Raw genomic sequence first — 23,657 nt, forward strand, 5'->3', positions numbered from 1 at the left:
CTTTGAATAATAGCAGCACACCCTAATGTACCTTTTTTAATGGGAATTCAGTTGGGTACCATATGCCTTTCTCACTGCTGAAGGCCTTCATGCTTTGGCATCTCTGCTCTCATCTTACCAGTGACTGTAGGCCATTTGTCTGGTTCTGATATGGAAATATTAAGAAGCAGTGCTGTTATATACAAATCCTTATAGCCTCAAAATTAAGTGCAGCTCTCAAAAGTAGCCTTAAAAGTTAAATGACACACAAAAGCTTGTTTTATCTGAAGTTTATATGTTTTTTCTGTAGAGTTACATTGGATAGGGTAGTTATCAGCCCTTAGCAAATGCCTACTTAATTTTCCCTAATCTGTTATTCATTCATTCAACAAATATTTATTGAGCACCTGCTCTGTTCAGACACTGTGCTAGATTCAGGGCAAACAAGACAGATAAGGTTCTAGTCCCCTCGAGCTTTCAGTCTTAAGGGGCAAAAATAAAATTATGTGATTACTGTTGACTTACAGGGTGCTGAGACTGAGGTAGGATAGCTTGAGAGAATTTCTCTTCTCTGAAGAGCTGATGTTTTAAGTTGGACTGAAAAGTAAGAAGGAGCTGGCTGTGCAAAGAGCTCGGGGAAGAACATTCTAGACAGAGTGAACTTGTCTGTGTTCAGTGACCCCAGTATGGGGGAAAGAGTTTTGTGTCCCGAGGGACTTAAAGGTGTGATGTGACTGTAGTGTATTGAGTGAGTGTCGGGGAGAGGGGCAGAAGAGGAAGCTGGAGAGGTAGGGAAGGGCTCAGTTACATAGACAACATGGTAAAGAGTTTGGATTTTATTCTAAGTATAATGGGAATCCGTGGAAGAGTTTGAAGCTTCAGATGGAGAAGAGAGGATGCCCTTTTTAAGATCAACTATGGCTGCTATATGGAAAATGGATTGTAGCAGGAAGCTAGAGTAGAATCAGAGAGATTATTTAGGCCACTGAAGGAGATCCCAGCCAGGAGACTGCTATGTAGCTGGACCAGGGTGGTAGCAGAGGAGTTGGAGAGAAGGGAGTAGATTCTCTGTGGCATTTGGAAATACAGTTAAAAGGGCTCAAATAGGTTGGATTTCGGGGTGAGGTTGGGGGTAGACTTCAGAGTGACCCCAGGGTTCTGGCTTAAGCAGTTGGTACCATTTCCTAAGATGGGTAAGACTGAGAAAAAACTAAGGGGAGTCAAAATTACCTGCTGAGAAACTGAGAGTACACTGGAGACGGAAGTGATTCTGAGTCCTTTTCTTCGTATGGTGATGCTTTTTGGAAATCAAGTCATTAGAATGTTTCACTACCTGGAACACATCAGTAAAACTGAAAATTCCGCCTTGGTAGCTCTTGGTTCCAGCTCTTCAGCTTTGTCTCCTGCTGTTTTATCTAATCCTCTGTCTCTTCTGTAGGCTGTGTTTCTCTGACCTTTGGAGAAGGCTTTTGTTTCTTCCCCAGGGATGTCAACAAAACCCACATCCCAATTTGCTTGGCTTCGCTTTAAAATTGTTCAGGGATTCTTTCTGTAAGTTTTTCACTACATGCATCTACTGTTTCAGGCATGATTATTGTCACACTAGAATCCCAGTGGAACCAAGGCTAGCTGGGGGACATGAAAGATCGTGAGTGTCATATCTCATGCACACTCCAGAGCATGTGGAGAAACCCATACTGTTTAAATCATTCTTCCTCCATTCCCTAACTGAGGACTCATGTGGTAGGACTTTATTATACTTAGTCTGTGTCTGTGTGCTTATCATACCACATTTTATTTTCCTGTGTGCCTGCCAATATCCTCTGAAAGCAGAGATGGTGCCTGGCATCTAGGGGATAGTTAATGAGTGTCTGATGATTTAAAAAAATAATGGATTGGGGCTGGGCACAGTGGCTCATGCCTGTAATCCCAGTACTTTGGGGGGCCACGGCAGGTGGATCACTTGAGATCAGGAGTTCAAGACCAGCCTGGCCAACATGGTGAAACCCTGTCTCTACTAAAAATACAAAAATTAGCTTGGCATGGTGGGGTGTGCCTGTAATCCCAGCTACTCGGGAGACTGAGGCAGGAGAATCACTTGAACCTGGGAGGTGGAGGTTACAGTGAGCTGAGACCACACCACTGCACTCCAGTCTGGGTGACAGGGTGGGATTTTGTGTCAAAATAATAATAATGATAATTAATAATAATAATGGATTGAAACTATGGAACTAAATTATAAAAGGTAACTTTCATGATTTGCTAAAAAAAAATGGGACTTTATTGCCATTGAGGAACCTAAATTATAGAAGATAACTTTTATGATATGCTAAAAGAATAGGAACTTTATTGCCATTGCAAACTTGTGAGGAGAGAGGTAGCATGTGGAGTTAAGAATAGAATGACCGGTTCCTTGATTGAAAACAATCAATAAAGATACCGTGAACAGATTATCAGAAAGTATCCATAAGTATAAAACACATTCAGAATTTAGAAAACAAGACATAAGACATAACTCTTACTACAACACTGCATTTGTCCTCCGAAAGGAAGAGACATCACAGGTTTAGTATTTTTTGACCTGTCATTTGATTTTAGTTTAAGCCTAATTTCATTTAAGCTTACCCTTTTGGCCCTAGTCCCATTTCTTTTCGGTATTTTTGCTGCCAGTTTTTCAGATACAGAAGGAAAATCATATTTGCTGTGTGCAGTTGGAAGAAACCCTGGCACAGATCCTCCAGAAACCAAAGAGAGAAATTATTAGCCATATCCAGACCAGTAGCTGACTGGCTCCGATTCTTCCTCCCATGAGCATTCCTGATTAATGGGAGAATCTGTTCTGTAGTCGAACAGCCTCTTTCCTGAGCCCAGTCTGTCCTGGCTTCAGAGCATGACCAGCTGTGCAGCTGAAGCCATTGCCAGGGCTCTGTTTCTGATTCTACTCCTCAGCATGTCGGAGGTGGTGGATGGGGAAGCAAAGAGGTGGGAAGAGCATCCAGGTCAGTTCACACGTTTCAGGAGATAACAGACTCAGCGCCGTCCACCCAGAATCCCACCACTCACGTTGGACTCTGTCCTCTTCAGAAGTCTGCCATTCTGCATGGTGCAGATGTTGCAGTCCTTCCCTTATTCTTTTGTCTTTTGTCCAGACCACTTAGCTCCTGTGTCTGTAGTGATTAAATGCTTTGTAACTTTCTCTGACGTCCTTTTTTTCACCCCTCTTCTCTCTTCCCTTACTGTCTCTTCCACCATACCTCTTCTGTTTTCTGTTCGCCTTTGTTTCCTCTCAGCCATTGCATTTTCCCCTTTACACTGAAACAGCTTTGTTTATTGGCCTGTTTCCGGCAATATTAAGATACTTCAATTTTTTACTAACCTGTTTACCAATTTAACAAAGCTAAGGTGGTTCATGGCAGCATTTGGGGCCTGAAATATGAAATACTATCATAGCAGATTATATATATTCAATTTCTGTTACCTTTCTCTTATCTTTCTTCCTTATTCTAAACTCTAATCTATTTCATTTCAGGGATCTGTTATCTGAGCGTTTGGAGTTTGGGATCCTTGTAGGGTCTCCAAAGCTTAAGACCTATCTCCACCGCATCTCTGAGATCTTAAAAACAATAATACGAAGATCCAGAATAAATTGGTGCCAGTTAAACTCGAACCAAAGAAGGTTTAAATGCAGTGAGCGTTTGAGTGATAAATAAGGTATGGCCCTAACTCAAGAGGCTTCCAGTTTTCTTGGGGAGACAGGCATGAACACCACTCACTAGAATAGAAAGTAGAGTGAAATGAGTACTTTCACAATTTACAGGTACAAGGAAAATACACAGGATTACTGAGAAAGGAGTTATAATCTGACGAGGAAAATCAGAAATCGTGGCATTTTTGTGAACATGGAAGGATGAACAGGATCTCAGTAAATGGAGAAGAAAGGCAGGAGGGCTTCCTAGACCAAGGAGGTGATGGCAGTGGAGAGTTGTGCGTGCCCATCTTCTGTGCAGCATTGAGTGGCAGGCACATTGCACCTAAGTGAGCACTAACTATGCTTTCAAGAAGGTTGGGACTAAGGGAACAGGCCTGAAGATAAAGTAAGAACTCAAGGAGGAGTGTTTACTTTCTGAATTGTAGAAATGGAGCATGTTTATAAGTAGAAGAGAAGGAGCCAGCAGAGAGGGAGAAATTCAAGGCACAGTGCAGGAGTGCAAGGCCCCAGGTGACACGACAGACTCTTCTGAGTCTTGCTCTCTCACTCTTCATGTTTGAGCTCTTTTTATTGTTTGCTTTTTGAGACAGGGTCTCGCTCTGACATCCTAGCAGAAGTGCAGTGGTGCAGTTGTGGTTCACTGCATCCTCCACCTCCCCGGGCTCAGCTTCCCAAGTAGCTGGGAATACATGTGCACACCACCCTGCCTGGCTAATTTTTGTATTTTTTGTAAAGAGAGCATTTCACTATGTTGCCTGAGCTGGTGTTGAACTCCTGGGCTCAGGCACTCCACCCACCTCGGCCTCCCAAAGTGCTGGGATTACAGGAGTGAGCCGCCATGCCCAGCTGCTTGAGCTCTTTATTCTGCCATGTCCAGGTTCCCCTTTTCTGTGCAATACAGAGGTGGTATAAAGCCACTAAACCAAGGAATCAACTTCAGAAACCAGGTAAAGCAGCCTTCACTCAATAGGAAATCGCATCTATAGATCACCACTCTGTTGGCAGGGTTCGGATAACTGAGGTGTCTGTGTCTTGATCAAAAGTTTTCTTTCCATTGGGTCTCTGTCCTGAGGTCTCCATGGATCTGTGACCTTGGACAAGTCATTTAACCTCTAGGCACCTTCCTTGCCCTCTCTGTTAAAATGAGATGGTGGTCCCAGAGCTGTGTCCTAGGCCACTGTGTCATCACCACTTACAGTTGTTTAAAATCCCGGCTCTATCGCTTCTGTCTCCTCTCCTCCTCCTACTGCCTTCCCCACTTCCCCTTCCTCTCTCCTGCTGTAGTCATTAGCCTGATGTATCCTGACACTATCCCTCTAATAAATATAAGTGGATGTTGCTAATTAAATGCTAGCGTATTTAAAGAAATTTTCCAGCAATCAGTAGAGTAGCTGAGTGGTTTATAGGCTTCCTGTTCAAGAGGGAGGTGTCCTAAGGTTTAAAACTAAGGTTCTAGTCATAAAGAAGGCTTTTTATTATTAGGACAACATGGTAATTTGGTTGAGAAAGGACCTACTCTCTGCAACATTAAAAGATACATATACTTTTGTCATTTTCAGTAGTAGCTTTGTCTTTTTGATTTACCTCTTCCGACAGTTGTGATTGACATCAGATTGAACACATGGTTCACTAAAAACTACAGCTCCTTGAAGTACTATGTTAATATTCTAATCTCCTGTTTGCATCATTAATAAGAGCACATTTTATTGCCACTTGAAATAGACTCATTGACATCCCAGAATAGGTAGTTTTGATATTAGCAACTTGTTAAGGCTGCCCATTCACATTCCGTGTTCTTGATAATGTACCACGTTGTAGCCCTTACTTACCACATTGAAAATGCACTGATTTGAAGAAGGAGGTCTTGTGCCTCCTTCTAGGGGTACTAACTCTTTTAGTGTTATTTCTCTTGTTTCTGAAGCTTATGTTAGAATCTGAGCATAAAGCTTCATTTCATTTCTCCTGGAGCCAATTATTATCTCAAAATGAGAAGTGCATGAGTAAATAAATTTAAAGGGGGCTTTTGGTTCTGACCTAGGTAATCTACGCAGCACATCTGAAATATCTGGGATGTGGTTATATGGTCATCATACATCATACAGTGGTCATCATAGTCAGTGGTGAGATTCAGAAATGATGGCAGTTTATAAATAATTCTAATTTTTAGCAAATACATAGCTTTAAGGCCCTGTGATTGTTTTCTTTCTTCTGTTGATCTTGTGACTTTAAAATGGCATTCAGTTGTCTGTTCATTTTAAATGTTTGTCACTTCTGACTTCTGTTTCCTCTTATTGTTTTCTTTTTTTGTGTTTGAGCCCTTAACTCAGGTGTATTTATTTCCCCCTGCCAACTTCCTGCCCTCTTTCTTCTTCTGATATCTTCTCTTTGATAACCATGTCTTCCATGGTTAGTGTTCTCTTGCCCACCAGCAACCTATATTAGTTGGGTTCATTGGTTTAAAAACAAATCTCCTATTTTTGAGAATGAGAATGTGGTGTTATAATAACTAACATTTAGAGCATGCTTATATATCAGATGTCCCTAGGCATTTTCTATGGATTATGTTATTTAAACACACCCAAGAACCCCGTGAAGTAAGTTAAAGGGGTGAAGTAACTTGCCCAAGATTTCATAGCAGGGAGAGGTAGAGCCGAGGTTGGAACCCAGATGGTCTCATTCTGGATCTCATATTCATAACCAATCCTGTTACTTTATTGTCTCAACTGTTCAGTCCATCAAGATTTAATAATGATCGCCAGTGATGTCCCAGGCACAATGCAGACACAAAGACACTAAATCCCTTTCTCTTACCATATGTACAGGGTCTTAAGTGCCATTTGAGAGGTTCTTCCATAGCACCTGTGCATGCCAGTGCCTAACTCTTTTCAAAAGTTCAGGAGGCCTTCACCCCTGTGGAGCTGAGGTTTGCAGGATAATTAAGAGTTTGCCAGCTGGGGAAGCAGAGAAGGCATAGGGACATGGGCTAGGAAAGGAGAACACAGTTGACGCTATAACAGCTCTCATGCGACTGGAGCATAGGTGCTGCCATAGCAGAACAGATGGGCAGTTGGAGAATATGTCTCGGAGTTAGTTGAGTCTTGGTGGCCAAGGGCTTTGAGTGTCGTGGCCCAGAATTTGAACTTCATTTTTCAGCCATTTCGGAAGCTAGTGCAACCTTCTTGAGTCTCCCCTGCCTGTTTTGCCTCATTCCACAGAGGCCACTGGAGATCTGGAAACCCCACGGTGTTTAACATTGGCAACTGAGACCTCTACATGATCAGCTTAGAGGAAATTTTATTGCAGTAGCATTGTAAAAACTAGTGTTTTCATACAGTCTTTTGATCCTTGGTCCTACGTAACTACGTTTAAATCCAAAACCATAAGCAGAAATTTAACGTGAGTGCTTATATTCTTTTTTTTTTTTTAATACTTTAAGTTCTAGGGTACATGTGCACAACGTGCAGGTTTGTTACATATGTATACTTGTGCCATGTTGGTGTGCTGCACCCATTACCTCATCATTTATGTTAGATATATCTTCTAATGCTATCCCTCCCCACCCCCTCCCCACAGTAGGACCCGGTGTGTGATGTTCCCCTTCCTGTGTCCAAGTGATCTCATTGTTCAGTTCTCACCTATGAGTGAGAACATGTGGTGTTTGCTTTTCTGTTCTTGCAATAGTTTGCTGAGAATGATGGTTTCTAGCTGCATCCATGTCCCTACAAAGGACACGAACTCATCCTTGTTTATGGCTGCATAGTATTCCATGGTGTATATATGCCATATTTTCTTAATCCAATCTGTCACTGATGGACATTTGGGTTGATTCCAAGTCTTTTATATTGTGAATAGTGCCGCAATAAATATACGTGTTTATTGCAGCATGACTTATAATCCTTTGGGTATATCCCCAGTAATGGGATGGCTGGGTCAAATGGTATTTCTAGTTCTAGATCCTTGAGGAATCACCACACTGTTTACCACAATGGTTGAACTAGTTTACAGTCCCACCAACAGTGTAAAAGTGTTCCTATTTCTCCACATCCTCTCCAGCACCTGTTGTTTCCTGATTTTTTTAATGATTGCCATTCTAACTTGTAAGATGGATACAGAGATACTTTCCAAAGAAGTTTTTAATGTAAATTTAAATGTATGACTTTTATGCAGGTATGGTATATGCTTTTTCCTAATTAAATTTCCTTTTTAGGGGGAGAGATTGAGAATTTAAATGATGTTATGAAACAAAAGGCTTTGGATACTGTTGAAGAGCTACAATCAGTACTGTTTAAAATGCTTATTTACTCACTATTACAATTAACCTTTATAAAGCAGACTTCTTTTTAGATGGGGCTTTTTAAAAAAACCATTTTTATTAGTCCTTTTTCTGGTGATAGTAAGATGACTAGATATGAGCCCAGTTTAAACTCAAATTCTTTCCTACTTTCAGTAAGAAAAATAATTAACATTAACATTTCAGTGGAATTGCAAATATATTGCCCTAGCTTACTCAGGGAAAGGGAATTACCAGCTGGCGAAAAAGCAGTAGAATAAAATGTAGTCGGGCGTATCTCACATTGAGATTCTTAGGTGGGGACTCTTTGAAACAAATCTCAAACAAATTTTAAAATCCAGAAGATGTCCTCTTTTCACAGTCGTTACCGTGGAGGCCCATTTTCTTGTCCTAATGTAGCTGCCCTTGCATAAGGAGGAATGTTTTTTGTGTCTCTTTCTCTTTCCCTCCTTCTTTCCTTCCTTTCTTTCCTTCCTTCCTTTTTTTGTTTTTAATTGCCTTCAGTGTTTGCAGCACTTTTTCCAATGGCTTTGGTAATGGCAAACTTTGATTTTTTGAAGTTGAATTTTATTTTGGGAAACAGCCAAAAGGCATATGGAGTCATACCTGATTAATAAAATAGGTAAGCACTTTGGGGAATTCTGTTTTTGCTAAAACATAAACTCAGACTATTAGGCACTGAGGCTGATTTTATTGTATATCTCATGAACTGCCTTTAAAGAAAATGTCAAAAGGAACATTACATAAAAGAATTGAAAAGTGGCAGAATTGAAATAGCTAGATAACTTCCTAAGGTGACTTTGAAGAACACTTTTATTGATTTGAATTTGTAAGTCCTGTTATTTTGTTTCTTGGGGGCTTTTTCCCTTTATTTTGCAGTTTTATCTTATGTATTCAATATAGTTAAAGTTCTTTAATTTTAAAAAAATCTTTAGGGTACTTTAGTAGCACTCAATCTTTGATTTGAATGTCTGTTAGTATAGTACTATATATATGGGGATGTACCTGTACCAGTTAATAGAGCATGTAGTTAATAGAAGGTGGCAGGGTGGTAAACCTTTCTCCCCCTGCATAATTGAATAGTTTTAAGTGCCATTTGGAATCCTGAATATCCAAGATTGGATTCCAATAACTGAGTGGCCTGAGAAGCTTTGCTCTCAGCAGCTGCCAGTGTTTATAAGAGTTATTTCACTACTTATCGCTATTCAGATTCACTGTGAATTTAGGTAGTAATTTACCATTGCGGAAGGGGCAAGCTCTGCTTCTGATAGTATTGTGATACTATGGTTTTGTTTCCTTCATGGTACGATTCTTGAGGTAGAAAAATTAAAAATACGTGGTATAAGTCAGTTTCATGAATTAAATTCCCCAGATTTAATGATGCCAGTTTTATTCCTGGGATGCTTATGCTATAACTCCCTAAATGCTTCATTTAATACTTCGGAAATGGTTGTTCTCATAGGAACTGTTACTGCAAAGTCAGTAATGGCTCTGGGGCTGAAATTTGCTTTCTTAATTCTAATCCATTGTCGTTTGTTGTCATATTTCCTCAGTTTCTTTAAATATGTCACACCAAGGACTGGTTACAGAAATACTGCAGTGCATTATCAAATCTAAACCTACTTTACTTTCTTTCAAATGAGCTTTTAAGCATGTGAGTAGCATATATAATGGAAGCAGTATTTAGAGTGTTTAGGTAAGAAAGGAATTACTTCCATACTAGAGTATTTTACAGCTTTGTGTGATCTCTTAATTGTCTAAATCAGAGATTCTTGGGTACTTTCAAATTCATTTTAATGTACCATAGCCCTTTAAAAATTATAAATAAATTTAGGCAGTTTGTTTTCAGAACTGATTGTGAGAATTTCAGCGTACTATTTAAGGTAAGTAGTGCCATACTGGGGACTTCTAAGCTAGAGTCAGCTTGGACTTGTTGAACCACGTGACCACCCAGGGCTTCCGATAGAGCACGTTTTTAGCTATTTAAAATAATTACCATGCTGGACCTGGAGACCTTTGAATAGTCCATAAAGTTAATTACACCTTGAGACACACCCCCTGCTCAGCTACTCAAGTACCGTATCCACTTCACAATGTTCCTTTGTTAACAAGATCTATGTGGTTGAAGTACGCATTATAGTAATGTGCAATTCATTGTGTGCAGACATTTCCAAAGTAAGATAATGGTGGTAATTACACAGTAAAAGAGTTCAGGCCTTTTGCGATTGTTGTGTAGCTAGGATAGGAAGGCTTTGTACATTCGATATGTTTTTGCATACTTTGGGTTGGTTCTACCTGATTATGGTACTAAAGTATTTGAGTCCTCTGCACTTGTATCATTTGATTGTTAAGACTTTACATTGTTGACTGGGTTCCATGATTTATAAAAAGATTCCAGAATCTTTTGTAACTATTTAAAGGTCAGTAGCTAATGATAATCAGAACTAATAATAGATGCTTGCTTATGTGCCAGGTATTAGTCTCAGCTGTTGATGTGTTAGTTAAACCTCTCAACAAGTCAGTGAGGTGGAGACTTTTATTATTTTATAGATGAGGAAGCTGAAGCTAGGAAAGGTGACCGAGGTCCACAGACTAGTAGTAAGTGGTAGAACAAACTAGACAGACAGGTACGTAGGTAAGTGGATAGAAAGAAATAGAGAAAGAAAAAGAGATTTAAGAGTAGTAGAAGGTATCAGTAAAGGATATAATAGCTGACTTCCTGCCTGCTGTGGTCTAGGCATTATGTTGGGCTGTGTGGAAACAAAAATGTATGAAACTCAGGCCCAGTCCTCATGGAAATCACATTTGGTCATGGATTGCCCTGATATAAGTGTAAATAATTAATGATGCAATGTGAACATTTTATAAAATAGGTTGTGCATAAAGTCTATGAAAATAGACTGAAGGAAGGAATCCAACTTGTGGGGGAGGCAGAGGTGAAGGGATATTCACAGAGGAGATGGCTTTTGCTTGAAGATGACCACAGTGCCCTTTGAAGGTGGGAACCATGTATTGTTCAACCTTGTCTCTCCAGACCTCTAGCAAAGTGCCCAGGATGTCATGGTTGCGCAGTAGATGTTGGATGGTAGGTGGTAGCAGTCTGGCCAGATGGATGAATGTTGGGGAAGAGCATTGTAGGAGATGGACATATCTGATGAAAAGCACAGAGGCAGTTAAGGCCATGGTCTGCTCATGTGCAGCAGGGCTGTGTCCTTGGAAAGTAGGATGTATGGGAGCATGGCCACTGTGCTGCATCACATATCACTCTCCTTTTACTTTTAGTCTCTATTTCCAGCATCCTCACTTCACCTGCTTTAAATCATATTTGTAATTCAAAACCCTGATAAAAATTTCTCACTTCCTCCATGTAGTTCTTTCAACAATTGCGATGCACCCTAGTCTCTTCTTTTTCTAGTCACAGTCCTTTTTGTTCCTGCCACTCATGTGCCTCAATGAATATCTCAGTTGTTGATTTGATCTTTACAAATTGTATGAATGTATTAAATTATCACATGTACCCACCCCCAAAATATAACAGATTGCCTGCAGTCACCTCTTTGGTTGTTGTTTTCTTTTGTTAAATAATTTCTTCATTGTTCTGTCTTCTTGGAGTGCAGAGAACCTTAGGATTCATTTGCTACCCTTCCTGTTGGTACAAGAGGACATGGAAGCCCATTGAGATGAAAATAATTGTCCAAATCACGTAAGCAGTTAATGACAGGCCCAGGACTGAGTCCATGGCTGAGATAATCCATGCTAGCTAATGTTCCTCTTGTTCTTTCGAACTCTGTAGTGAGTTTGTGGAGGTGAGGGACTGGGTATCATACTCACTGTGGGTCAAGTAGCCGCTCAGGAACATTTGCAAATGAAAGAATGAATACCACTTGGCTTTCTGAGTAATATAAAGATGATGTGGTTTGCAGCCTTAATAAACAGCTCTAGCAGACTAAACATATTGATAGTAAGACCTCAACTGTTAGACATACTCATTCAGAAATAATATCAGAAGATAACTGCTGAGCAGAATTTTCATGTTAAAACTATTTCACTAGGAGTACTGGTACAGGTCGGTGTTAGACTCATTACTGAAAACTCAGTTAAGGAACTCTTATTAGCTTTACATATTTCTGGCAGATTAAACTTAGATTACTTACTTTTAAATTGTTATTGGAAGTTAGTCTAAGTTAGTTTCCAATATAAAATCATTGTCTTAATTGAATAATTCTTGCTTCCCAATAACCTAATTTAGAATGGAAATTAGATTCCAGGGTGCCCTTGTAATTACAAATTGAAAAATCCTTTTCTGACTCAAAAGGAGGCTTACTGGTGACAAATTCCATTGTCAGCAACATTCTCATCAGAGGCTCAGATGAGGTGGTGCCTTCTGACGCATTCTTAAGTGGGTAATGGGTGGAAGAGTTAGGTATGAGGTTATTGCTAAATATGAGCAACTGTGAATTATACAAGATTTATTACTCAGAAATCAACAGAGTAGACCCTTGCAATTTGTTGCTTTAACATTCATGAATTCAGTTATTTATGAAACAGTGACCTGGAGGATCCATGCCATGTAGTGATTTGTCATTTGAATCAGGTGTGCTATGAAATAGCCCCTGTGCAGGAGAAAATCACTTATCTGGTGACAAGCCAACCGCCTAGTTGTTTTTAGCCCATTATCACATATGTAGGAAGTCATGAACTAGTCAAAACTGTTTTCTTTATAAAAGAAGGCCTGGTGATGGGAGTGCAGAGGAATAACAAGGTACTAGAAAGTGATGGTTCTTTACCAAAAAAAACAGAAATCTGGAGCCAGTTAAAAAGCCGGCATGCGTATTTGGCAATAGATTGAATCTCTGAAATGCATAGTCCAGAACCAAGAAGAGCAATTTCTGGAAATACCTCAGTGAGTGTACTGGCCAATAAAAAATTTCACTTTCTGGGGCAATTATGATCTGTGGCATTGTACAACAGAGTGTTTGCAAAGACTTCGGGACTTTTGTGGAAATTCTGAGTCTACTTTGTTTCCATCCCTTTTTTATAGGAGGCCCAGTAATGATATCTTGACTGAATTCCCTTTTTGAGTTACAATCATTAATCTTGAAGGTCATTTGAGATGTCTCAAGTCTCTTATTTAAGTCTTTGAGATCAAGTAAAATCCCTAGCGTGTATCAATAGCCACCTGTATCAAACATTGTGTGTGTTTTTTAAAGACAGAATATCTGACTATGGGATTCCCTTAGCCTCTTTGGAAGAAAGTATCTTGAATAGGGAAGATAGTGAAGAACTGGTATGTCCAAGTAGAACTAGGAATTAGAGCAATAGCCTAGATCCTGGAGCTCAGAAAATGGGCAGTAAGTCAGGGACAAAAGGTAGCCTCTTAATCTGTTGTTAAAAATCACTTAGAATACAAATTCACGTTGAGCCAGTCCATCAAGCTCCCAGTATCACTAAAGAAAACCTGTGGTACTACCACTCTCCCTTGTTCATATCTGACCTCCCATGAGGCTCCTTTTTTTGTATGGGTAGTGCTTTCCCTATTCAAGGCACATTTTTATGGTTTTTAGTTATAACACGGACAAAGGATAGCATTGACATAAACGCCAAATTTTAATAAATGACTTTCCTGGGAATGAGAGTAGCAGTGACTTTAAAAATGGTAAGAAAATGGGCAAGCACAGTGGCTCACGCCTGTAATCCCAGCACTTTGGGAGGCTGAGGCGGGCGGATCATGAGGTCAGGAGTTGAAGATCAGCCTGACCAACATGGCAAAACCCCATCTCTACTAAAAAATACAAAAATTAGCCGGGCATGGTGATGCGTGCCTATAATCCCAGCTACTCAGGAGCCTAAGGCAGGAGAATTTCTTGAACCCAGGAGGTGGAGGTTGCAGTGAGCCGAGATCGTGCCACTGTACTCCAGTCTGGGCGACAGAGTGAAACTCCGTCTTAAAAAAAGGAGGAAGAAAAAATGGGGAAGAAATAGAGAAGGCTGGCTTCATCCTCCTCATTTGCGAGGCAGGAGATCTGCAGTGCCTTCACAAGACTAGGCAGGCAGATGCATCCTCTCAGTATGGGGACAGAGTCTTTCAGCCATCAGCAGGAGATGTTTGGGTAATTCACTTCCCTCACAACACCAAGGATCAGAACAAGAGCAGAAAAGCACTGTTTGAACTGTGAGGAAGCCATGCAGCATAAGAGGGTCTTGTAGACAGCAAGCTTTCAAAGGTGGGAGCCATATCGAGCCAAGGCCTGAAGCAGACACACAACTTCCACATGAAGCATTCTACCATCTTTCATGTTGAGAGACCCTGTCTAGTCTTACCAGCGGCTCTCATTACTGAATGGAGTGAAATCCCATAATGCCATGGAAGAGCTTCTACTTTTCTCTGGCTGGACTTCATCTTCTGAACGGGTTAAGGAGATCGCTGGAGGTCTAAACTTCTGGGGATTCAGTTGTTGCAGAGAAGTCCCTATAATATGGGGAGGCCCTAGGTTGTTCCTCATGGGCACTGTCTCTGTCTAGGGCTGCAGCTCCAAGACCCTTGGTGTACAGACAGATTAATCGCCCTTGTATTCCATCTTGCAGGCCTGCCCTCCCTCCCATTCCTAGCCCATTTGTTCACTCTGTCTCAGGGGGCGAGGCTCTGCCCGTGTGGGTGGGTAGCCTATCAGCACCTGGCTGGTGGACAGCACTACAGCTGTCCTATGACCAAAGGTTGCTCTTCTGACCTTTCTTAGCCGCTCGACTAATAAATAAGTTATTTTTGTCTTGGTTTGGTTTGTATATTTAGCTGATTTCATGATAAAGGAACTTCGTAATCAAACACTTTTTCAGCTAGATTCTAAGCAATTTTAAATATTATGTAAGAGATCAAATAACCATCAGGGAAAGATGCAAAGAGTGAAAAATGAGAAGGTTAGGATGATGACTGTGTGTTTTGATAGAAGCAGTGCAGGATTCCCCAGTAGACTGGGCTTCCGGCCCTGCCTTGACATTCATAGGTAAATGACCCGTGGGCAAGTCATTTGGCTTTTCCAAGTCACTTTTTTTTTTCTTTACTCATATCTACAAATTTCTGACTAAGACAACTTTTTTTCTCCTTTGACAAGTAAGTCTTGTAGACAGAATCATTCCCACATTTGTATGTAATATTGATTTCCCTATTCTCTTGTAATTAAAGCTTCAAATCTCTAATTCATCTTTTTTGTAGGAAGGATTAGATTGATTTGTTGAAAATTCTGAGCTATAGAATACTGCAAAAGAAGCCTGGGCTTTCTCCTTAAAGTTCATATGTACAGAAAATCTAGGCTTGTTGAGAACAAAGGGTTTTCTATACATCATTGTTTTTATTAAAATACACAACTTATTATAGTGTCTCTTATTTAGCAGTTGGTTGTTAAATATTCCTGGAGTTAATGAATACGAATCTTGCAGGTTCTTGTAACAGACAGATGTAGAGCTTTGGTAAGAAGTATACATACTGCTTGAGTGTTTCTCAAGTGATTCTTCAGAATGCTTTACTTACATTCACTCTTAAGGCAAAAATACTTCCATTATTCTTACAGTTCATTGTCTTAGGAAACTTGTTCCAGAAGTTTCTGATTGTCCCCATATACATGTGTTCATTCTCCTCTTCTTGCATAGATATAAAATGTTTAAAGATACAGACACCCAGAATAAAGACACCCTAGAGAGAGGTGTGGCCACGTGACTGAGTCTTGGTCCTTGAAGTGAGCGGAAATAACAGTGCCCCTTTTCCCATAATGCCATTTAGAGTTGCGCCTTCCCCTTCAACTTCTCCCCTCTCCCACTAGTTGGAATACCATATGGCCAAGGGCTGCACCATAGGGATTGAGGGCAAAAAAGCTAAAAGGAACTTAGGGTCCCTAGCACCTGTGTGGAGCCCAATCCCCACAACATTTATGGAATTAAATTTCATGACACTCTTATTGCACATAACACAAATTCCCAATTACTGGCATGTGGCTTTGTGAGAGCTGTTTCTCCATAATCTGTTGAGACTTATTTGTGGAATCATGATGTCCTGTGACGTTTGAAAATGGAAGGGAATCCTGGAATATGGGAACAACACTGACACAGGACACACTGTTCACTTTGGCAGCAGTCATGATCTCTTCTTGCTATGGAAGCCTCAACAGTTTGCCTGGTCCCTCTATTGTAGTCCTCTCTGAATTCTCTCAGGCTCGAGATGCTGGGGCTCTGTGTGGGTTGCTGTTTGGTATAGAAGAGGATGAGATTGGCTGGGATGACTGTTGTTCAGGTCCATCAAGCCTGTCGCTGTTCTCTATACCTTGAGCCAGCTCTACTGTGCTAAAATGTATAAAATAGACAGACCAGCATACAGAAAGAGAGAAAGCAGCTGTTTTTAGAGGGAGGAGAGAAGATAGTAGAGCTTACAAGAGACTGATGTTTGCAAGTGGATATGGTATAAAGTAGTAGTTCTCAAAGCACAGTGCCTAAATAGCAGTATCAGGAGCCTGTGATTTTGTTCGAAATGCACATCCTGAGGCTTCACCCAAGACGAGCTAATTTAGCAACTGGGGACAAGATTTGGCAATCTGTGCTTAGAAAAGCGTTTGGCTTGCTCAGGTTTTGAGAACCAATGGTCTAAAGAGTGTTGGGAAGTCTGACAGTAGTAGTTACAATGGGTGTGTCCTGATGGGAGTCCTGGGATCAAAAAGACTTGGACTAGAAGTAAGGGACCAGGTGAGGGAGCATTCCCTTCAGAGAGAGTTGCTAAAATAAGCTGGGATTCTCATGATGCTCCTGAAAGGAGTGTAAGTACTGCTTCTGTGTTTGGGACCAAGGGTGTATCTAGCCTTAGACTTCTATTCCAGCACATCCCATCAGCCAGATGCGTAAAAGTTTCCCCATATACAAACTGTAATGCTTAAATTGCCGGTATTTTGAAGTAGAAAAAGGTGCTTATAAACTCATGCTGACTGTGATGAATAGGGAGTACTTTTTCCTCCTACCTCTCCTTGGGAGATTGAACCCCATCTTGCCCTGGAAGATGGCTTTGAGCCAGAAGCCAAGCCCTTTAATGGCTATGAAGAGGAAAAAAAAGTATGATTTCCATGTAAGGGCTACCAAGAATATAAGTACCTATTTAATAAATTATTTGTTGAAATGCCTTTTCTATTTTGGTAGTTGAAGTTTGAAAAATGTTTGGAGTACTATAATTATCATTTCTGGGAAAAAAATACACATTGCAGTATTTTTGTTTTTGCTGTAGGTCAAGTTGTAGTTCAGGATGGAAAGTAAACACATCCCTTTGCTCAGCTGCAGCTCACATATTTGTAGTCTCTGGGTGCCCTCTTGGCGGTCGTGGTGGATACACAAAGGACACAAACAGGGCATAGAAACGCGGGGCTCCATCAGGGGCTTGCCTCAGTGCGAGTCTGATTAGGAAGTTTGCTGGAGCCAAAGGAATGGCCCAAAGGGTGGAGATGCCTTCACAGAAGGAGTCCTGGGACCGGAATGAGGCTGTTCTCAGAGGCATGCCCACCTCTGGGAGGGGTCTGCAGAAGCAGTTTCTCACCAGGGAGAGCCTTTATGGTATGGGTATAAACACTGGGACGTCTTTGTTTGTTTTTGGAGGCACTCCTTACCATTATATGCCATCTTGTCAATTTGACAACTTTGTAAACAGGGCCCGTCCACACATCTTGAATGTAGAAATAGCTGAGAACAGTCTCCAGGAGAAATTACCTATATAAGGCTGCTTCCTTCCTTCTCTCCAGAGTGGAGACAATTTATAAAGAGAAAGTAATGGAAGCTGACAGAGAAACAGCACTTGAAACTAAAACTTTTGGCATGCAAGAGGACTGTATGTGTGTGTACCTATGCCTATGAGTGTGTGTCTGTGTTTCAGAATCAACTTTACCTTAATGAGTCATAGCAAGCATGGAGTGATTACATCTGTGCTCTGGGACATCGTGTTAGATGTTAGGTTTAAAACAAACAGAGAAGAAAATACAAAGACCTGTGAGTACTCTGTGTGTGTGTGTGTGTGTGTGTGTGTGTGTGTGTGTGTGTGTGTGTGTACATACAGATATACACATATATGTATGAAATGTTTTTATACTTACATGCTTTATATTTTACATAATATGAAAAAGTATATATTCTTTTACTCTCCAAGACAGTCTTGTAGAATAGATATATTTTTGCCCTGTACACTCTATTCAGCACCCTCTTTTTATTCTTGCTATATCATTTTAATTACATAAGTAAAGTCACTTTCAGAAATCTCAGATCAACATATGATATTCTTTGAAGTCTTTCTAAAAATCTCTGAAATCCATATGCCACCTCGGGGACTCAGGAATTTATTGACAACATCACTGATAATACCCTTGTTTTACTATTCCTTGTCTTTAAAATCACATAAGATCACACTTTGTACACACTACTAAGACTCTAGAGTGTTGACAAATACCTGAGTTTTAAAGGAACATGACTGGCTCCTCCTTTAATTCAGCAAGCATTTGTCGGTCTTCCTTGAATGAACAGGAACTGAGCATCCTTGGAACCTGACCACATGGGAAGGGCTCTCAGAACATCTGGCTGGAGTATGTTCATAGGAGACACCCACAAGGGCCAGCCCCTCATTTTACAGATGAACACCAGACCCTTCACTCTGACATATTTAAAATCTGACATTTTATTATGTACTTTTTTCAAATTGCTGTCATTGTTGCACAGAGGAAGAACCAAGTTACCGCATCCCTTCCTCAGTGGAGGAAAAATTGATAGAGGTTTTATTTGTTGTTCTAAAATGGTTGCCACCTTCCGGTAAACATCACCTGGGGAGTTCTTAATTTCTAATGTTTATGCCTCTGTGACATTTTCAAGCTGTTATAAAGAGTCTTCTTAAAATGTTGCTGAGCTGGCTATACAAATTTAGTTCATTTAATTTTCCTCATTAGTCATCTGTCCCATTCTCTAATAACTTTGATGCCTTTTTTGTGGGTCAGTGTTTATGGCAAAATGTGTTTGGTGGGGGAGGTATTCAGAGAAGACTGTAGTTTATTAGGTAAAAATTAATCATTTTGAAACTAATCTTTAGTTCTTTGTACATTTATCTAAACCATCCTTAGGCCTTATTTTACTGCCACATTTAAAAAAAATAAATTCATTGTTACATTTTGAAATTTGTTATGGTGTGTGAATATATAAATATAATTATTTGAATGGCAAATTTTTCTGCGGCTAAGTTGGATATATTTTTCTGGTGTGAATTAACAGATGAAATAAAATGTCTCTGGACTCAGTAAATATTTGAAAACTGTTTTAAAATTCAGTAGGATGCGAACAGGCCACATTTGGCATCTGGCTCTCCCACTCCCATAAAAGGCAAATCCTGGAAGCTGCTCTGAACTTTTTTTCTTCCTCCCAGGAAGCTCTGACTTTTCCAGGAAGATTCCAGGGAACGCTAGTTGGATCCGATTTCCTAAGATTTAAAGCAGCTTAAATCCCCTGGGAGTGTGGAGGATGAAGGAGTTGAGGGTCCCTAGAACAATGGGTCAGCATTGACTGCACATTGGAGTCAGCCGGGGAACTTTAAAAAAAAAAAGTACCGATACCACGGTCCCACTTCCAGTAATTCTGTTTAATTGGAATTGGTCTGGGGTGCACTTGGAGCTTTTGGATTTTTAATCTTCTCCGAGGGTTTTTAATGGGCAGCCAGGGTTGAAAATCATTATTCTAGCACTAAATTTTCAAACTATAGAACGCATGAGAATCACCTCTAGGGTTTGTTCAAACCCAGATTACCGAGCTCCACTCCCAGCATTTCTGATTCTGGAGGTCTGGTGGGCCTTAGAATTTGCATTTCTAGCAAGTTCCTTAGGAGATACTGATGCTGCTGGTCCAAGGATCATTGTTTGACAACCACCACTTTAGAGCCGTTCATCTCAAACTTTACTGTGCATCTTGCTAAAATGCAGATTCTGATTCAGTAGATCTGGAGTGAGGTCTAAGTTTCTGCATTTTCAGCAAGCTCCCAGGTGATGCTGACGCTACTGGTCTAGGGGCCACACTTTAACAAATCTCTAATCTAAAGCATCATTATCAACGCAATTCCATAATATCCTTTGGGAAGAAAAGACGTGTGGTTCAGGAGATTCCTAGAGGCACGGTGAGGCCCAATATATGCCTTAGACCTGGTGGCAGGCAGAGATCTGGAGGGTTCAGTGCTTCTTGGGCACTTGGCCAGCTGTGCCTTGCCAGGGTGTTTGAACATGCCCTTGGCGAAGCTGTACTGTCAATAGGGAGCTTCATTGTAAAGATTCTCTGTTTGCTTAGAGTAAGGCAGTGGTTCTCAGGCCCAATTGCACAATAGAATCACCCTGGGAGCTATTTAAACAAGTACTAATGCCCAGGCTCCTCCTCCAGAAATTCTGATTTAATTGGTTTGAGGTGGGATCCAGACAGTGGTATTTTAAAAATCTTTGTGAGTAATTTTAATGCACAGCCAGGGTTGAGAACCACTGAATTGAAGAATCACGTTATAGTCTGACAGATCATTTTTTTCCCTTTGTATTTGGCTAAGTTATACTCCACTGTGATGCAAACTAGCTTTATTAGGTAGTCAAAAACAATTTAATATGGCATTTTTGACAAACCACCAAGAAAAGACTCTGAAAAGATTCCATCGCTGTTAAATCCTAAATTCAGAGTCTAAGAAAGTGCTGGGAAAGTGCAGTGGGTGTTTCTGAACGAGCTTGAAATATGAAATATTTCTGGGACTGTATCAACAAGTCTAATTTTTTCCCCTTGGGGTTATGATTGTGCGGAACAAGTCTTCACAGCAAAGCTTGCCAAAAAAGGTTATGATAAAATCATGGAATGTGTATGAAAAGAATTCACAGTGTAACTTTAAAGGAGTCAGTCTCTAAATTTAAAAACTTAGTGATGACATACGTATTACATTTGTAATAGAAGTCTGAAGAACAAAGTAATCCTGAATATAAGAAAGTTCCTCCTTTTATCACATGGTATCTCTAAGGCCAAGGAACAAGTGAAATAGGACAGCCAACAAGAAAGTAATAAGGATACGCTAACGACCCTGAACCTCTTTATCTTTGCAAATTAATTTTTTCCTCTGTATTTAAGAAAAATGTAGCTGCAGTTGAAACTCTTCTGGCTTTTGGCATTATGGACTAGTGGGAAAATCGTGGGCTTTGGCAGTTCTGCGACTAACTTTGTGACCTTGGCCAAGTTTCTTATCCTCTCTGGGTCTGAATCTTCATCTGTCAAGTAGAGATGAAGATATAATCTCTTCTTCACACAGGAGTACAAAGGCACGTGAGAATGAGCAGAGGCATGCCCCACAGGTAGGAGATGCTCAATTAGTGGAGATTTCTTTTATTTCTCCAGCATGACCATGGGAATTTAATGCTTAATAAGAAGCATTATCGGCCGGGCGCGGTGGCTCAAGCCTGTAATCCCAGCACTTTGGGAGGCCGAGACGGGCGGATCACGAGGTCAGGAGATCGAGACCATCCTGGCTAACATGGTGAAACCCCATTTCCACTAAAAAAATACAAAAAACTAGCCGGGCGAGGTGGCGGGCGCCTGTAGTCCCAGCTACTCGGGAGGCTGAGGCAGGAGAATGGCATGAACCCGGGAGGTGGAGCTTGCAGTGAGCTGAGATCCGGCCACTGCACTCCAGCCTGGGTGACAGAGCGAGACTCTGTCTCAAAAAAAAAAAAAAAGAAGAAGCATTATGCATCAAAACATTTTTCTTGTTGAGTCTTTATTGGTATTTTCTGCCTATTAATTGTATCAGTTTAGATTCCTTCTTAATAATCGTGAAGTCTGTTTTTCCACTTAAAAGAGTAGGCCCTTTCTTCTTGTTTTAGAGCCATCATTTTTGCCATTCCCTGTGTCTGGAACACTCTTGCTTTGTTTTTTGTGTGCTTTCTCCCTTCTTTCATGCAAGCCTCTGTTCCGATGCCCATGTCAGAGATACCTTCCTTCACTGACCTGGCTGACACATGGCACCCGTATCACTGAATATGCTACAAAGCCTTTATCACCGGCCGGCACTGTGCTGTGTAGCTCTTGATTGCCTGTCTTCTCCAGAATCGTAATTCTCAAGGTTGGTCTCCCTGTGCTACCGAGTGACCGAGGGCCCCCATGATACTCTAGGCTGATACCACAGCTACTCCAGGGCTTTAGATTATAAGAGACATCAGAGGGAGGTGTGGGAAAAACAGTGACCCTAGACTCTTCGCTTGACTTTGTGTTCTACATACTGAATTCCCTGTTATCAAATGTAATCCAAATTTGGGGTCCTTCGAATTCCCCAAAGTAGCTTGAACCGCCCAAGGATTGTCTCAGGATAGCTGTGTATCCCACATGAGGGTGTGGAGGTGTGTGTGTGTGTGTGAGAGACAGAGAGGGAGAGAGAAAGAGAATATGAAGAGATTTTGAAATAGAAGTTTTCAGTGTCGGATGTATGGGACTCTACAAAATTTAAATAGAAACAATGGTAATCTGCCAATATAATTTTTATCTTCTTTTTTTTCCTCTTACCACGAGTAGTTTTTCATTTGCCTTTGTGTTTTATTTAAATCTGCATTTAAGCAGAAACTCTTGCATACATTTGCTTCTTGTAGATCATGATTGTGTTAGGTTGGTGCAAAAGTAACGGCAGTCTTTGTCATTACTTTCAGTGGCAAAAACCACAACTGCTTTTGCACCAACCTATACTTTCTTGACATATCGACCTGAAGAGGGCCTAACAATGGCCAAGATCCAGTTATACACTAAATTAAAGTGACTAGGATTGATAGAAACTTTCCAGGGTTATGGTAGAAATCACTTTATATTGGGTGAGCCTGTCAATATTTTAATACTAACTTCTTAAAGATTATTAAGATGATGAAACCAGGTTATTTTTCCATAATTATTTCTGTTGCAAATGATGTTGTCACTTTGATCTTTCTGTATCTGGGCAGGCTTTTTTTTTTTTTTTTAAATGTCTGTTGCAGCATTGTCAGTGAAACCAGACATAAAAGTTAGTTTAAGTATTACATATAGATCTATTAGACACCATAGGGAAAGAGTCAGGAGCGACTTCTTTTCAAATAGGTAAAATTAAAAATTTAGAAGTAATGTCAGAAAAACCTTCTAATTGATGGAGTGGCTGTAGTTTTATCCTTGTTTTCTCCATGGAAGAAACTTGGAATAGAAAAAGTCTGAAAAAAAAGGGTTTCAGAAAAACAGTTCCTGATGTTATGGTACTTGTATTACATTTAAGTGACAAACTGGTGACTGGTTTGGGGCAGAGGAAGATGCGGGGTGAGTAGGGATTCTAGGTAATTTATTGGAAGGGGAATAGAGGGTTGAAAGAAGAGAAAAAGGAATGTTAATTACAAAGTAAGAAAGATGGAGACTTTGGAAATCTAAATTATTTTAAAGCATAACTTCACAATTTGAAGGCTTGAATCTTATGCCTGCTAGTCATGAAGTTAAAAACATAGCTTTGAAAAATTAAAGTTCTGGAAATTTGAAGAGAAGTTACTGGCTTGTAGTAGATTTTACAGATCCCTCTTGGAAATCAGATAAAAAATGTGAGGTATAGGTAATCAGAATGTCATAATTAAGCTTGATTTAATAAATATGCAAGATTATATGTAATAAACA

General features: G+C 40.3%; 1 protein-coding gene and 1 long non-coding RNA gene across 5 annotated transcripts in view; both read left to right on the forward strand.

The window, feature by feature from the left end:
• LOC139357814 (uncharacterized) overlaps positions 1 to 17,968 on the forward strand; it is a 35,497-nt gene extending 17,529 nt beyond the window's left edge. Inside the window, exon 2 of the long non-coding RNA XR_011611615.1 lies at positions 3,509 to 17,968. This is a non-coding gene — a long non-coding RNA (uncharacterized lncRNA). The remainder of the gene's footprint in view (positions 1 to 3,508) is intronic.
• Positions 1 to 23,657, forward strand: part of LOC105464838 (cysteine rich transmembrane BMP regulator 1) — a 196,452-nt gene that overhangs the window by 58,693 nt on the left and 114,102 nt on the right. The gene's annotated exons all lie outside the window — the stretch shown is intronic.

This window comes from Macaca nemestrina, chromosome 13, assembly GCF_043159975.1.
Source record: "Macaca nemestrina isolate mMacNem1 chromosome 13, mMacNem.hap1, whole genome shotgun sequence".
Lineage (NCBI taxonomy): Eukaryota > Metazoa > Chordata > Mammalia > Primates > Cercopithecidae > Macaca > Macaca nemestrina.